The sequence below is a fragment of the Myotis davidii genome, unplaced genomic scaffold (genome assembly GCF_000327345.1).
Source record: "Myotis davidii unplaced genomic scaffold, ASM32734v1 scaffold32, whole genome shotgun sequence".
NCBI lineage: Eukaryota > Metazoa > Chordata > Mammalia > Chiroptera > Vespertilionidae > Myotis > Myotis davidii.
This window is the reverse complement of record NW_006286587.1, coordinates 7,529,419-7,543,840: the sequence shown is the minus strand read 5'-3', so window position 1 is coordinate 7,543,840 and position 14,422 is coordinate 7,529,419.

Sequence of the window (14,422 nt, the reverse complement as noted above, 5' to 3'; positions counted from 1 at the left end):
CCTTGTTTTTTAGTTTATGTAGCCAGTCAGTCAAACAGTGTTATTATTACTGAGAGAGAAATTATAGAAAGAAAAGCAGGTCTAGAAGGGATTTGGGTAAGGCAGAGAAGTTGAAAGATCTGTTGAATATTCAAGATGTAATGTCAAAAAATTATTAGTATATATAAATCTAAAGCTCAAAAGAGGTGTCAGCTATAATTTCCAGGTGGTGGTTGAACCATAAGAATATGTTCCCCTTGGAAAAGTGGGGTAAGACCAGAATTTTAAGGAGCATCAATGGTTAAAGGTTGAGCAGCAGATGATGAAAGTCTAAGAGAAGAACCAGGTGACACAAATGCCAAAGAGATCATGAAATTGAAGAGTCACAAAAATAGAATGGTCAGTAATATCAAGTCACAGAGGGATGAACGGGACCATATTGGCTGGTGGTAGCCTTTTTTATAGCAAGTTTAGTAGCACTGAAGAGGCAAAGCCAACTCAGGCCTTAATGTGGGGAGGAGGGGTGAGAAGTGCCTAGAAGGGGAAGAAGACATAATTGAGGCTCTTTAGTAAGTAAATTGGCTGGGAATTAAAAGAGAATGATGTTCAGTGTGTCCGTATCAATGGGGGGCTGTCTAGGGAAAAATAAATGTAGGGATATTCTTTTGCTAAGAGTCGGGTAGAAGTCTGGTATTTCTCCATTTTGACAGTGGAATATGAGGTGAGCTCAACTTCTTAGAGTGAGAATGGTTAGGTTGGATAGAGCAGTAGCAAAATTTTAGAATTTATTTATCATAGATTGAAAGAGATTCTAACAATACAGAGTGGTCTTGATGACCCTGATGAGGTGAAGGCAAAATTAGAAATGTAGCCTTTATTTCTCTTTTCTATTTTTCCTTCCAATATCAGCCTTTCCAATTCTAACTTTTCCACTTACCCGCTGCCTAACTCAATGGATGAGAACAGTAATGGTACTGTCACTACCAAAACAACAAAGAAAACATTGCACTCCTTCTATATCCTTAAGATAAATGTGAGAACAACCCAGAATTTGAATGAGGCAGCTACAATGTGTAGATATGTGCAAATTACTTGACAACACTGTACCTCTAATTTACAACCCAAAAAAGAAAAATATTACTTACCTGATACTGTATGGATTAATAGAGCTAACATATGGACAGGCCTAGGCTATAAAGAGAAAAAAATGGTGCGTATTGTGTTAAAGTGGATGGAAGAAAATGGAATCATAGTAGATGATAAAATAACAGGAAATGGAGCAAGGGAATGGGAAAGAAGCTTGCTAAGTAGATTTTTCACTACAAAGAAAAATGCATGAGAAACAAAGACATAGATGGAGATGGATGTTTCTAAAGAAAGATGCTCAAAGACAAAAGTAAGATGAGGGCAAGGAAATTACTCAAGCACCATTAATCACAGTCCTTGATGTAAATCCCTCTGGGGTTCAGGAGCAAAGAAACAGGCAGAAAAAGCATGTGCAGTCCTGTATATCATTCAAAAAAGCAGCTGCTACTCAAATCTGGAAAGTCAAGACTCCTTAAAAAAATAAAATACTGGAGCCAAACAAGATCCCAGAAATAGCATACTTGTAGAAAACCACTCACTACTTCTGGGAAAATAGATTTAGAGTTGAATCGAGGATAACATTGCACAACATGGACATGAAGAAAAAGGAAACAAAACTTCATTGGGTTTATCTGAAGGTTCCTGTTATTGATACTTCTACAAATAATTATTGAATACCTAGTATGTGCCAAGCACTAGGTCCTCTGTAGGAAACAATTTCTCCTGGTATATTAAGGTTCATCGAAAGAGTAGGTTTGTGGATCTGGAAACAGAGAAACTCAATCTAATGTGAAATAATCTTGAACTGGAAACACTGGACAGGTTTGGAAATAATTTCATCTCTGTCATCAATTAGTTGTACCACCTTAATTACACCTCTATGTCTCTATACCTTTGAACTAGAACTTCCTCCCAGTGTCATAAATGCAGATTGTTGTCTATTAATATGTGATATCTATTGCAGATACATAAACAGGCTTCTCTTTGGCCAACATTATTAATAATCTATAAGATGTTTTACAAATGAGATTTATTATGAGGAGAGTAAAATAACCCTTAAAACGAGGGGAGAAATTGGTCACTAATTAAACATCACATTTTCTATTGACTCTTAGATCCTCTATCCTCTGTTGACCACAGCTCCGTATTAGATTCTTCCTGTTGTAAATATGTAAAGTGGTTTCTGTTTTCCTGGTTAGATCCTGCCTGACACAAATAGCTGTCTCAACCACATCCTTATTCAAAGGGTGAGAAAACTGAGGTTTGATAAGCTTAGGAAGTTACCCAGAATCTTACAATCCAAAAGGAACAGAATGAAAATTAAAATTTAGGTCAGTTTAATTCAACAGTCTATTCCCTGGACTCCTGATCTTCTTCACACTTCCGTTGACCTCACACGCCTGCCTGAAACCAGTCACATGTCTGAATGGCCACTATAATCTGAAAATATACCCCTCACTGAACAATATATTTTTTTTAACCAATAAATAGAGTTTGCTTCCAGAAACGTCTATACACACAGAATTTGTCCATGTCCTGGTCTCCACTCAGTATGTCCCTGCTGACCATTCCAGGCTTCTGATGTTTAGGTAATTATTTGATTCTTAAGAAGATTTTTATAATTTTAGCTCTGGAGTGACCCTAGAATCATTTTGACTGTAACTGTCACAATAGCAGCAGAAAAGAAATGGCAGAGTCAAATCAATATAACTCAAGAAGTTGTCAGATTCTATTTAGTAAAGATGGCCCCGATGACATGAATATACTATATCCCATCCCACATACTCCCCTTCCAATGTGAAATAAAAATATCATCTTCTAAAAAAATGGGTTTATTATTGGCACATTAATTGCCTAAATATTTATAGCAAAATGCATTCATATTTGTGTGTGTAATTGTTTTCACCTAAAAGTATTCCACATGTCAGGCAACAACTTTTTTGACCATTTAATGACAATTTCAAACATGTTATCAGATTATCACGATCAAATATGATAACAGAATGACTTTTACATGGTACTTGAAAGCCCACTTTAGGAAGCTGATGGACAGATTGAGAATATCAGCAAAATCACTCGATGCTTTTATAATCTGAGTTTACTCATGTGTATTAAAGACTATGTCATATGTTTCTTAAATAAAGGTCAAATTTAATTAAAAATAAATGCATATTTTTAAAAATTACATAACTTTAACATGAAAATGTTTGTCCCAACTTTGGGAAACATTGAGGCATTTAACAAACTTAGTATTGGGTCCAGATAGCAAGTATACACCCATTTATAGGTAGCCATTATTATTATTATTATTATTACTATTACTAGAGGCCCAGTGCACAAAATTCGTGCACAGATAGGGTTCCTAGGCTTGGCTGGCAATCAGGGTCGATCAGGACCTTCCTTCCCCCTGCTGCTGGCTGCCGGCTGGGGCCTTCTTTCATTCTGCATCAACCCCTGGTGATCAGTGCACATTATAACACGGGGTCGAACTCCCAGTGAGTTGAACTCCCAAGGGGACAATTTTAATATTAGCCTTTTATTATATAGGATTATTAGAATTTGTGTAGACCAGGAGTGGGGAATCAGTCCCTGATTGTGTATCTGGAGTAAGAATCAAACATTGAGGCTAGGAATTTGTTAAGATAAGGATTTGAGTACAAAATGCCTTGAGAGAGAAACCTAAAATGGAAAATGAAGCAAAGATTTAGGCTGGGACTAAAAACCAATAGAGAAGCCAATTTTTTAGAACTGGGTAAATGGCTGTATAAGACTCCCTCTTGCAGAGTCCTGAAATCCTAGGGGCTACATTGATTCTGGTTCTTGAGTTGAACTTAACCGGAAGATGGAGATCAGGAGACACTCTCTAGAGAGAAAGGAATCCAGCCAGGAAATCAAATAGGTGATTACGCTAACCACATCGGTGGGGAATAACCACAAACAAATTTGACTGTGTTGTAACCAAATCATATCAACTTTGAAAGGTTACAGAAGCCAGCAGGACGTGGGTCTTCACAGAGCAGAGCTCGGTTCGGCCGGTGGGGCCCCCTCGCTGATCCTCATCGGCGGCCTGTCTGACAATATCACACAAATGTTTGGAGCAAGGCTTGTCCTTGGCATATGTGTTAAGACTGGCAATAGGCAGAATCTGAGACCCACCCAGTAATCATTACCAAATCCATTTCACTTTCTGTTGACTAGATGGTATATGTCCAAAAAGTGGATGTTTTAAAATAATTATTTTTTTGTGTGTTAAAATGATTCTTTTTGTGTGGGTGTTACTTTTTATTAGAATGCCAGTGCCAATTATCACATTTCCAACAAGCTCAAGCATGTTGACGGGGCCCTATGACATGACATGCAGCACAAGAGTAACATCCAACTACTTAAATGCCACAGAGAAGATGATGCCTCAGAAAGGAATAAAAGTACACAAAGGCATAAAAACCTGAATGCCATTCTGAGACAGGAATGCATCGGTAAGTCAAGATTGTATTCATCAAAAAGGAAAGAAAGGTCAGCATTACATAGAGTGAAATGTGGCCTTTCCATGGAGACGCCTGAACCTAATTTATCTTGCTTCACTAAGACAGGAAATGCACTACAATGTTCAGGATGGGGGAAAATGACAATTTAATGATTATGGAACATCTTTCACTTTCCAGGGTAATTGAACAATCTCAACATCAAAGGCAGAGCTGGTAGCCTTTTGCAAAATGGAATGTCGTTTGCTTTCCTTTTCACTTCTTACTATATCAATGAACTCTAGCATTTTCTCTGGCTTTATTTATCCATTTTCATTTAGCATTGATACAAAGCAGACCTGACTTTAAGTGTACTATGCAAAGAAATAATTTATGCTGGAAACTTTAAATGGATGGGACAGAACCACTTTTGTATCTGTTACATTTTAATAACTATAAATATAGCCAGCTGAACAAAGTTCACACCTTCGCTCTTCCAGGTGAGGGTAGATTGGCATCCTCTTTCACCAACCACCTCATTGAGAAAAACATACAAGCTGTCATCTCTAAGACACACCATTCTCCCAGCTCACCAATTCTTCCATCTACCCATGCTATCAGCATTATCAAATGTTAGAGCTGCTGTTTAGCAGCAGTTCTTTATATTTCTCCACAAGCATCATTTGCTAATTTTAGAGAAAGGGGGATCCTAAAACTGAGCTCACAGAAGGAACTGATTTAAGAAAATTATGAATTTCCAATATCTTTGCTTCTCTAATATTGAACTTAAAACACTTTTTAAAGAAAAATTCTCTTAGAATGGAATCTTATGAGTAATAAGTATCTCTCTAGATTAAAAGCTTGACTATGACTGGCTACCAATAATACTGACAAAAAAAATGTGCAGATAGGAAACTGGCATTGATTAAATGATGATAATTAACAGGTGAAATGTGAGGGAGAAAATATTATAGGTTTTTGCTTTTTTGATAATAATTAACCTCAAATCCACACAGGTTTTACAATGAAATTTTGCTTACAGTGAAACCAAAGTGCAGTGAATGTAGTAGAATTCATGAGGAAAGCATGATCATTTCCTATTTTATAGATGTTCAAATCCAGGGTTTGAGCCCCCACTCCATCTCCTTCTGGTAGGTCCCAAAACCAACAACTAACACAACATTGGCAAAAAAAAAAATTAGAGGAAGAGAAGATGAATGTTTCCCCAGATTCCAAGAAAATTATGGCAGACATCCTCTTCCTTCCTAGGAATCGTGACGTTGGTGTCCATGTTTAAGGAAGAGGTGAGAGTCGCTTATTTTGCTTATTTTCCTCTTTGGGGTTAAGAGCCATTTGATGTTGAGGCCATTTGAAGTATCATGATTTGGCATTTTCTTTGGGGACTCGAGTGCCTTTGGTTTAGGAAGCTCTTTTGACTCATTTCCTAAGAGAAAGGAAATGGGTAGCTGGCTGCTTAACTGGTGCTCTAGGATTTTAGAGAGAAAACATAATGAACACTAAGATTTTCCTCTGCCCTGTCCAAGACAGCGTGCCAGACTGGAAACGCAGATAGAGATTTCAATATGCTGCCTCCATCAGTTTTCACTGTGACAATGCTACGTGACAACTCAGAAACCTCCGTGGTTACAACAACAGACATCTAATTCACGCTCATAGATCTGCAGCTGCGGTCAGAAGGAGTGAGCTGGGCTTCTGTCAGTCAGGCTATGGGTCAGATTCAGGTATGCGGCCCACATTCTCCTTCCAGCACCCAAGCAAAAGGAGCAGTGACCACCTGAAACAAGCTCTTTTCTTTTCTTTTTTATTTTTTGTTCTAGTTTATCTTTATTTTTCCCCTTTATTTTTTTTCCCCTTTATTGAATAAGATACTACAAATGTGTCCTTAAGCTCTTTTCATGGCGGAAACCAGAGATCAAGAAGGCTAATGGAAATTTGATAAGACTCTTCAAGCCCCAGTTTGGAACTGCACATTATCCTTTCTGCTCACATCCCATTAGCTAATGCAAGTCATGTGGCCAAACCAACTCAACAGGGAAAGCACATTCTGCCTACAGGGAATCCATAAGAAGGAAGAATTATGAACAATAACACAGCCTAATGCACCTGGGGTTTGGGTTCCATTTCTCCTCATCATGGCATTTTATTCCTAATATTCATAGATGGGCTCCAGCCAGTTATAGGAACTTGTAGGAATTGCTCATGCAATTTGTATACTCATATATTTTTCTTAATTTCCCAGGCAACTTTAACCCCTCTTTCTCAAAAGATATCAGAAATTTCAGCTTGAGATACTCATCTTAACCAATGTCACCCCAATAAATTTAATTTTAAAAGTGGGGGAATAAAGATATTTAAAAAATAGACACTCAGCTGTAAGGCTGAATGCCTGTGGTAGCCTGAAAAATCCATCCCCTTCCTTCTCCATGCCATCTTCTCCATGCCATCTTCTCCCACAACCTATGCCAACATATCAGGTCCTAATCATTGAAACCTGTAAATATCTTATTTGGAAAAGGGGTCTTTGCAGATTAATTAAGTTAAAGATTATGAGATGGAGAGATTATCCCACTTGTATTATCCAGATGGGCCCTAATGCAATCACACATGTTCTGGCATGTAAGAGAGGCAAAGGAAGAATTAATACCACACAGAAGAGGTAGCAATGTGAAGATGGAAGCAGAGATTGGAGTGATGTAGTCACAAGCCAAGGAATGGCAGCAGCTAACAGAATTTGGAAGAGGCAGGGCGCAGATTCTCCCCTACAGCCTTTTGAGGGAGTACAGCCCTATTGTCACCTTGATTTTGGTTCAAGGAAGTTGATTTTGGACATCTGGTCTCCAGAACTGTGAAAAATCAATTTCTGTTGTTTGTGAACTTAGCCACTAAGCCTCCTTTCCATTTTTGCCTTTCTTAAAGAGATTTTAATGTTGAAATGATGTACTTGGTATATTAAATTTCCAAGAAGGAGGCAAACAGAAATACTGCCCTCAAGTTGCTAGTTTGAGCACAGGCTAAGAGTTAATAAGCTGTAAAAATAAATTTGTTTTTCATACTGTGCAATTTCATACTGTGTAATTTTCTATATCTTCACAATATATTTTAAAGTGATTGGTCCCCTTTTTATAATTACCAGTAAGAAAACCAAAAATGGTATAGAATATTTTATAAGGATCTCCTGGCTGGTGTGGCTCAGTTAGGAGTCATCCCATACATCAAAAGGCTGCTGGTTCAATTCTAGGTCAGGGTACATGCCCAGGTTGCAAGCTAGATCCCTGGTAGGGGGCATGCAGGAGACAACCTACCCCAGTTTCACTTTCACATTGATGTTTCTCTTTCTACTCCTCCTTTCCCCTCTCTCTAAATAGTCAATAAAAATCTTTAAAAATAAAAATAATAAATAAAAGAAATTGATCATCCCACAATGAGATGCCACTTAAACCTACTAGAATGGCTGAAATTAAAAAGACAGGTGGTAAAACTATTGACAAGATGTGGAACAACCCAAACCGTCTTAGACTGTCTATGAACAATCATTCTGGGAAACAATTTGGCAGTTGCTTACAAAGTTAAACATGACCAAGCAATTATATTTCCTAGTTATTTACTCAAGAGAAATAAAACGTGTCCACAAGAACACTTGTACATAGAAGTTTAATTTATAATATCCCAAAACTGGAAACAATTCATATATCCATTAACATAGGATTGGCTATATTCACATAATATAATAGGACACAGTGACACAAAAGAGCAAACTACTGATGCATGTAACACAACAGATTGATTGGCCTATTCTCTTGAAGGCTCTCAGAGCCTCTTATGTTTTCCCTTTCAAAGAAAACATTAGGCTGGGGTGTAAGTTTGGATGTTTCCATTATGTTGAGTAAAAAAAGCCAAATGTAAAAAAATGCATATGCTGAATGATTCCATCTCATATGAAGTTGTAGGATAGGAAAAGTTCATCTCTGGTGATAGAAATCAGATCAATGGTTGCCTAGGGCAGGGTTAGGGAGTGACTGCAAAGAGACAAGAGGGAACTTTCTGGACTGATCAAAATGTTATATATCTTAATTGGCAGAACAGATGCATATAGTAGCCTAAGTCATCAAACTCTGCAGTTAATATCTGACATGTTATTGTATGTAAGTCATATTTCAATAAAGTGATTAAAAAATAAGTATCTTTCTGAAAAAGATCTAGCACATTAATATTAATCAAATGTGTTTGAAAGCAGAGCTCTCTGATTCTATCAGTTGGATTTGATTCAAGGATCTTAATAAAATGCTCAAACAGATTGACAGGAAGGGAATCAACAAACAAGACAGAGGCATGTCTGGGTTCCAGAGGATTCTGGGTCAGAACTGGCTCTAGGATTGGCCCCTGGAGAGACAGCTGGATATGGTGGGTGAAATGAGGAAGGCGGAGCAGAGTGATGGAGACACTTGAGGCTCCAGCTCCACCTCACCACCCAGCCTCAGCCAGGCATGATGCCGCTTTCCCTGGTATAGAATGAATGCCTTTGGAGACAGTAGAAGGGAGCGGAGCTTTCAAGTTCCAAAGAGAAAAGCAGGTTTTTGTGTTCTGTTTTTTAAATATATCTTTTACTGATTTCAGAGACAAAAGGAGAAGGAGAGAGAGAGAGATAGAAACATCAATTGATTGGTTGCCTTCTGCACACCCCACATCGGGGGTGAGTCCACAACCTGGATATGTGCCCTGACTGGAATTGAACCCTGACATCCTGGTTCATAGGTCAATGCTCAACCACTGTACCACACCGGCCAGGCCAGAAAAATAGTTTTAATTCAGAGCCAGTGCTTACTTGCCATTATATCATTCTATTGCCTTCTTTTCCTGAAGGATTTGCAAGAGGTTCTGTGGTTTCCCGTTTTAGAGAAAATGTTCATCCAAGGTATAAGTTTAGATGCTTACATTTTTTATTACATATAGTTTGACTATTTTAGATATAATTAACCACCTTCATTTTCACCCTGAAACACTTGAGAAATCCTATCTAATAATAGAGAAACATGGTAATTAGCCGTACCTCTGCTACCCTTCCCATTGGCTAATCAGGGCAATATGCAAATTAACTGCCAGCCAAGATGGCAGCCAGCAGCCAGGCAGCTTGAAGTGAACAGGAGGCTTGCTTGTTTCAGTGATGGAGGAAACCAATGTTCCCCACCTGCCTTGCTAGCCTCTGAGCTTGCAGTTTAAGAAACATTGTTACAAATATAGAAGCTAAACAAAACCCCAGAAACCTGCTTTCAGTCAGCCAGGCTTCAGCCAGCAGGACCACAATATTGTTTCAATTATAGAACAAACGCATATCCCTGCTTTCAGCCAGCCAGGATCTCAGAGCTGGAGTGAGCAGGACCGAAACAGTGTTGCAATTATAGAACCAAAAAAAACCAGGTACCTGAATGCAGCAGCCAAGACCTCAGAGCTGGAGCCAAGCCTCAGAGCTAAAGCTGGCCCAGAATAAAATAAAAGAAATAAAAAAAGGCCAAGTTGGGAGCTTCAGTCACCCCCAGCCTGAAAACAACCCTCAGCCCCTCACTCAGACTGGCCAGGCACTCCAGTGGGGACCCCCACCCTGAAGGGGGTGTGACCAGCTGCAAGTGTGACAGGGGGCGGTGCCCCACCCCCCCAATCGGCCCTACCCTGAGCATGACTGAGGGTGGCATCGCAAACCCCTGATCCACCCTGCTCTGTGCATGACAGGGGGCAGCACCCCAACTCCCCAATGGCCCTGCTCTGAGCCCGACCAGGGGTTGCACCTAGGGATTGGGCCTGCCCTCTGCCACCGGGAGCAGGCCTACGCCAGCAGGTCGTTATCTCCCGAGGGGTCCCAGACTGTGAGAGGGCACAGGCCGGGCTGAGGGATGCCCTCTCCCTCCCCCCCCCGCCCCCCAATTGCACAAATTTTTGTGCACCGGGCCTCTAGTTGTTTTATAATCAATTAGGAGTATTTATGTTAGACCATTATCCCTTTTAAAAGCTCATTTAATTCCAAATGTTTCAATTCATTTAATTATATATTGAGTACTTTCCTGACATCTAGTTTGCCAATGGGATCCACTATTCTTTCCATCAAATGCTCTTTTGTGGGTGGGGAGATTTAAAATTTCGACTTCATGCTTGCTTAAAGAAGAAAATAAATTCTGAACATTACCAGTCAATGATATAACTACTCAAGAAATAGATGGTGCATTTTTAAAAACTCTTGAATATATTTCAGATACAGATGGACTATTGTACAACAACTAGAAGCCTGACAGACACATGGGATTGATCATCCAATAATTAAAATGGCAGCTGTCAAAGTGTTCCATAAATTTGACACAAATTTGTGATTTGTTGCTTCATGATTTCTCCTCCCCAATCACACTAAGAACACATCAATTTCATGTTTCATGAAGTGATCCCTTCAACCCTTCCTTTACCCGATAGCAGACATGCTATGGAACAGCTATCATGCCTTGTTGTCATAGCAGCGGTAAGGCAGCCTTCTTTTGAATTCTCTCCTTTCCACTTGTAACTCAGAGTTCTGTGTTCTCATATATACTTAAGAGAAGACCTAATTAAGGATGCCTTGAGAGAAATTTCCAGAAAGAAATAGAAACAATAGAAAAGCAAGACACTGTTTTGACGCAACCATGAAAAAAAAATTAAAAACATAGAAGTGTTATTCAGAAAATCAAGAAAGAGAGCCTCTTCTAGAAGGCATTCAGGTTACAAGCATCAAAGTAAAGACTTCCTTACATTTTTTTCATATATATGAAGAGATATAAAGTCAATAGAATTCACAGTAGCTCTCCTATCATCCCTCCCCTAGAGAAAAGAGAGCCCAGTCTTAAGGAAATTGCACCTAACATTTTACATGTGTTTATATTATGTCTATCATCTTACAGTATAAATTACCACCACTGGAAACCAAAACAAATGGCAAAAAGAAAAAGAATAAGAAAAACATACATACTTCTCCTAAAGTTTACAATGTCTTAATATTTAAGGCAAAGGCAATCTTTTGTGAAAGAAGCTGATCCTAGACTTTAGCCTATTTCAGACTTACTGTACTTTTTAAAACACAGATTGCTGAGCCCAACCCTAGAATTCCTGAATCAATAGGTTTGCCTGTCTAAGAAGTTCCCAAGCAATGCCGATGCTGCAGGTGGTAGGGATCACACTGTGTCCAAGGTTAATGGCACCTCTTTTCATAACACTAACTCCTCCATCTCTAGCTCTACCCTTACTTTTTTCCCACCAGAAGTGGCAATAGGCCTTTCTTTGTAACAATATGAGTCAATAACCCAAAGTTTGAGACAGAGAATTAATTCCTGAATGTAGGGATGGGCCTGCCATTGTTGGATCCTCCCAGTTCTACAGGAAACAACCTTGACCTCTGTAGACAGGTTGCAGATTGGGAAAGAGAAAACCTGCTAACCTCCATCAATGATGTAAGAGATATAAAGCACACACCAGAAAATGAAAAAATGCAGTGGAATTCTAAACATCACTGAGAAAATCATGCAAGAAGATGGTGATTATCTGGGAAACTTGCGGATAAAATTCTGAGTGGCTCTGTGCCAAAAACAATAACCCACTACAATTAAGAACAAGTTAAATCAAACTGCCTGGGCTTATTGAACCCATTCTGAAAGGTGTGTTTTTTGTTGTTGTTGTTGTTGTTGTTTTTGTTTGTTTGTTTGTTTGTTTGTTGTTGTGTGTGTGTGTGTGTGTGTGAATAAACATGGTGCTTTTAGCAAGTGAGAATGAAATTGTTCATTGTCTTAAAACTAAGCTAACCGCCCCCCCCCCCGCGCCCACCTCTTCTGTCCTTCAAGCAAGAGGATGCACTGCTTTCTCTGATTGGCATGAAGGCAGCAGGATGTAGCTAAGTGTGGAGGCCAATTCCAGGGGATTCAAAATGTCACCTAATTCGCACACAAGGAAATCCCTACTTGTAATCAACCAGTATCAAATGTTCTTTTGTAATTGCAAAGGCTGCTTCTATGAAGATGCTGCAGAACCAGCAACATAAAGGTGATTCTAAAACTTAATACTGATATTCTCCTAACACGCATGCACACACAACTTTTGAGTGAGTTCGGAGAAAGCCAACTTAGAACAATGGGGAAAATGGTTTCCAAGAAAATCTAAGGAAACCTGAAGCACCTTTGCAGATAACCAGTACCTATCACCCAAGACCCTGATTGCCCCTCCCCACATCTCATTTTCCTTCAATACTTTCAAGAATCCCATCATTTTGATCCAGTGACACATGTGGAAAGGTGGGGAAGAGTCAGAGAGAATAAAAGATGGGCAGGAGGAAGGCAATGTTCCATGACCACTGGGGGTTAGCCTTGACACTACATCTCCCTCGAGGTTTCCATTTATGTCCACCCTCCCTGATTCTGAGGGTGGGAAACCGTTTATTGTCTTCACTAGCTGATAAGCTAGACAGAGAACCCCCCCCCCCAAGGCTGGGTGCCTTTGAAGCCCTAGCAAAGGTCGGAGAGCCACCTCTGTTTGTCCAGACAGTGGTAGCTGAAGTAACTTCCCCAATTATTATTAGGTAAATCCTTGCTGATGGGCTAGTCTGCCTGTTGCCAGGGCTCACCTGCCTAAGGGCTATGGGTGTATCCCAAATCAATAAAAGCTTGGCGAGGCCTGAGCACCAGAGGAAGTCCTTCCTCCTGAGTTGGACTTACTCGCCTGGCCCCCCAATATTTCCAAATTATCTCGTGTATTTTCTCTGTCATTTGTGTGTGGCTCCGCTTCTAGTTCCTGAACCCTGATCCACGCAGGACGTGGGAAGGAAACACTCAACACTGAGCACATGCTGAAACAGGCAGACAAACAGTAGGGGCCATAAATAAGCTAACACAACTTTTTGGAGGAAATGCTGGGGATTGGGAGAACGTTATATACATTTAAAACCAGAGAAGCAAACAAACAGAACTGTTCTGCCAGTGCCTGCTTTCCCCGCTGGCTGTCAGAGGTTGTACCTCAGGCCTGAACTTGCCTGGACAAGGGTGGCTCTTGGTGGCTCATCCTGTGTCCAGAGGATTTGCCGATTAGTCACAAACTTGGTCTCCCTGTGTGTCTGAGAAAGAGCCATGATTCATTTTGACAACTGTCAGTACGTTACCTCAAATGGGAACAAGGAGAGATGAGCAACCTGGTGCTGGAAAAGAACACAGAAGAGCGGATGCCACTTCCCGTAACACTTTCAAGGTTTGGGCAGAAGAGTTTATGTGGCAAGAACACTGGGCCAGGAGCAGCCCAGCAGAAAACGGCTGTGCCAGCACACTTTCAAAGTCCTGCTCTTCAAATGTCAGCTCAGAAGACCTGGAATGTATTCCCACGAATAAAATACTATGTTTCTTCACATTATTCTTTTTTCCCCCTAAACAGCACTTACTTCTGGTTTTAAGCAAATTAGCTTTTATTTTCATAATTTAGTCAATTCTGCATACCCAACTTTAATATTATACTTAGAAAAATATGTACACCTATGACCCATAAACTCTGATCTTAGGCATATTCCCAAGAAAAATGTGCACATATGGTCACTAGAAGACAATAATGCAGTAGAATGTTCATAGCAGAATTATTCATAATAGGACCAGAGTGTAAACTGCCCAAATGCACATCAACAGTGAAGTGTAGGAGCGGTGTGTGATCACACAGCAGTGAGGATGATAGAATGTATCCCACAAACACAATATTGAGTGAAAGAAGCCAGATCCCCAAAAGTAATAACTGTATAATCCATTTCATATAAAGACAAAAATAAGCAAAATAAAACTCTGCTGCTAGGAGTCAGGAGAGGAGCTACACTTGCTGAGGGAGGGGGCAGGAGGCAGAGC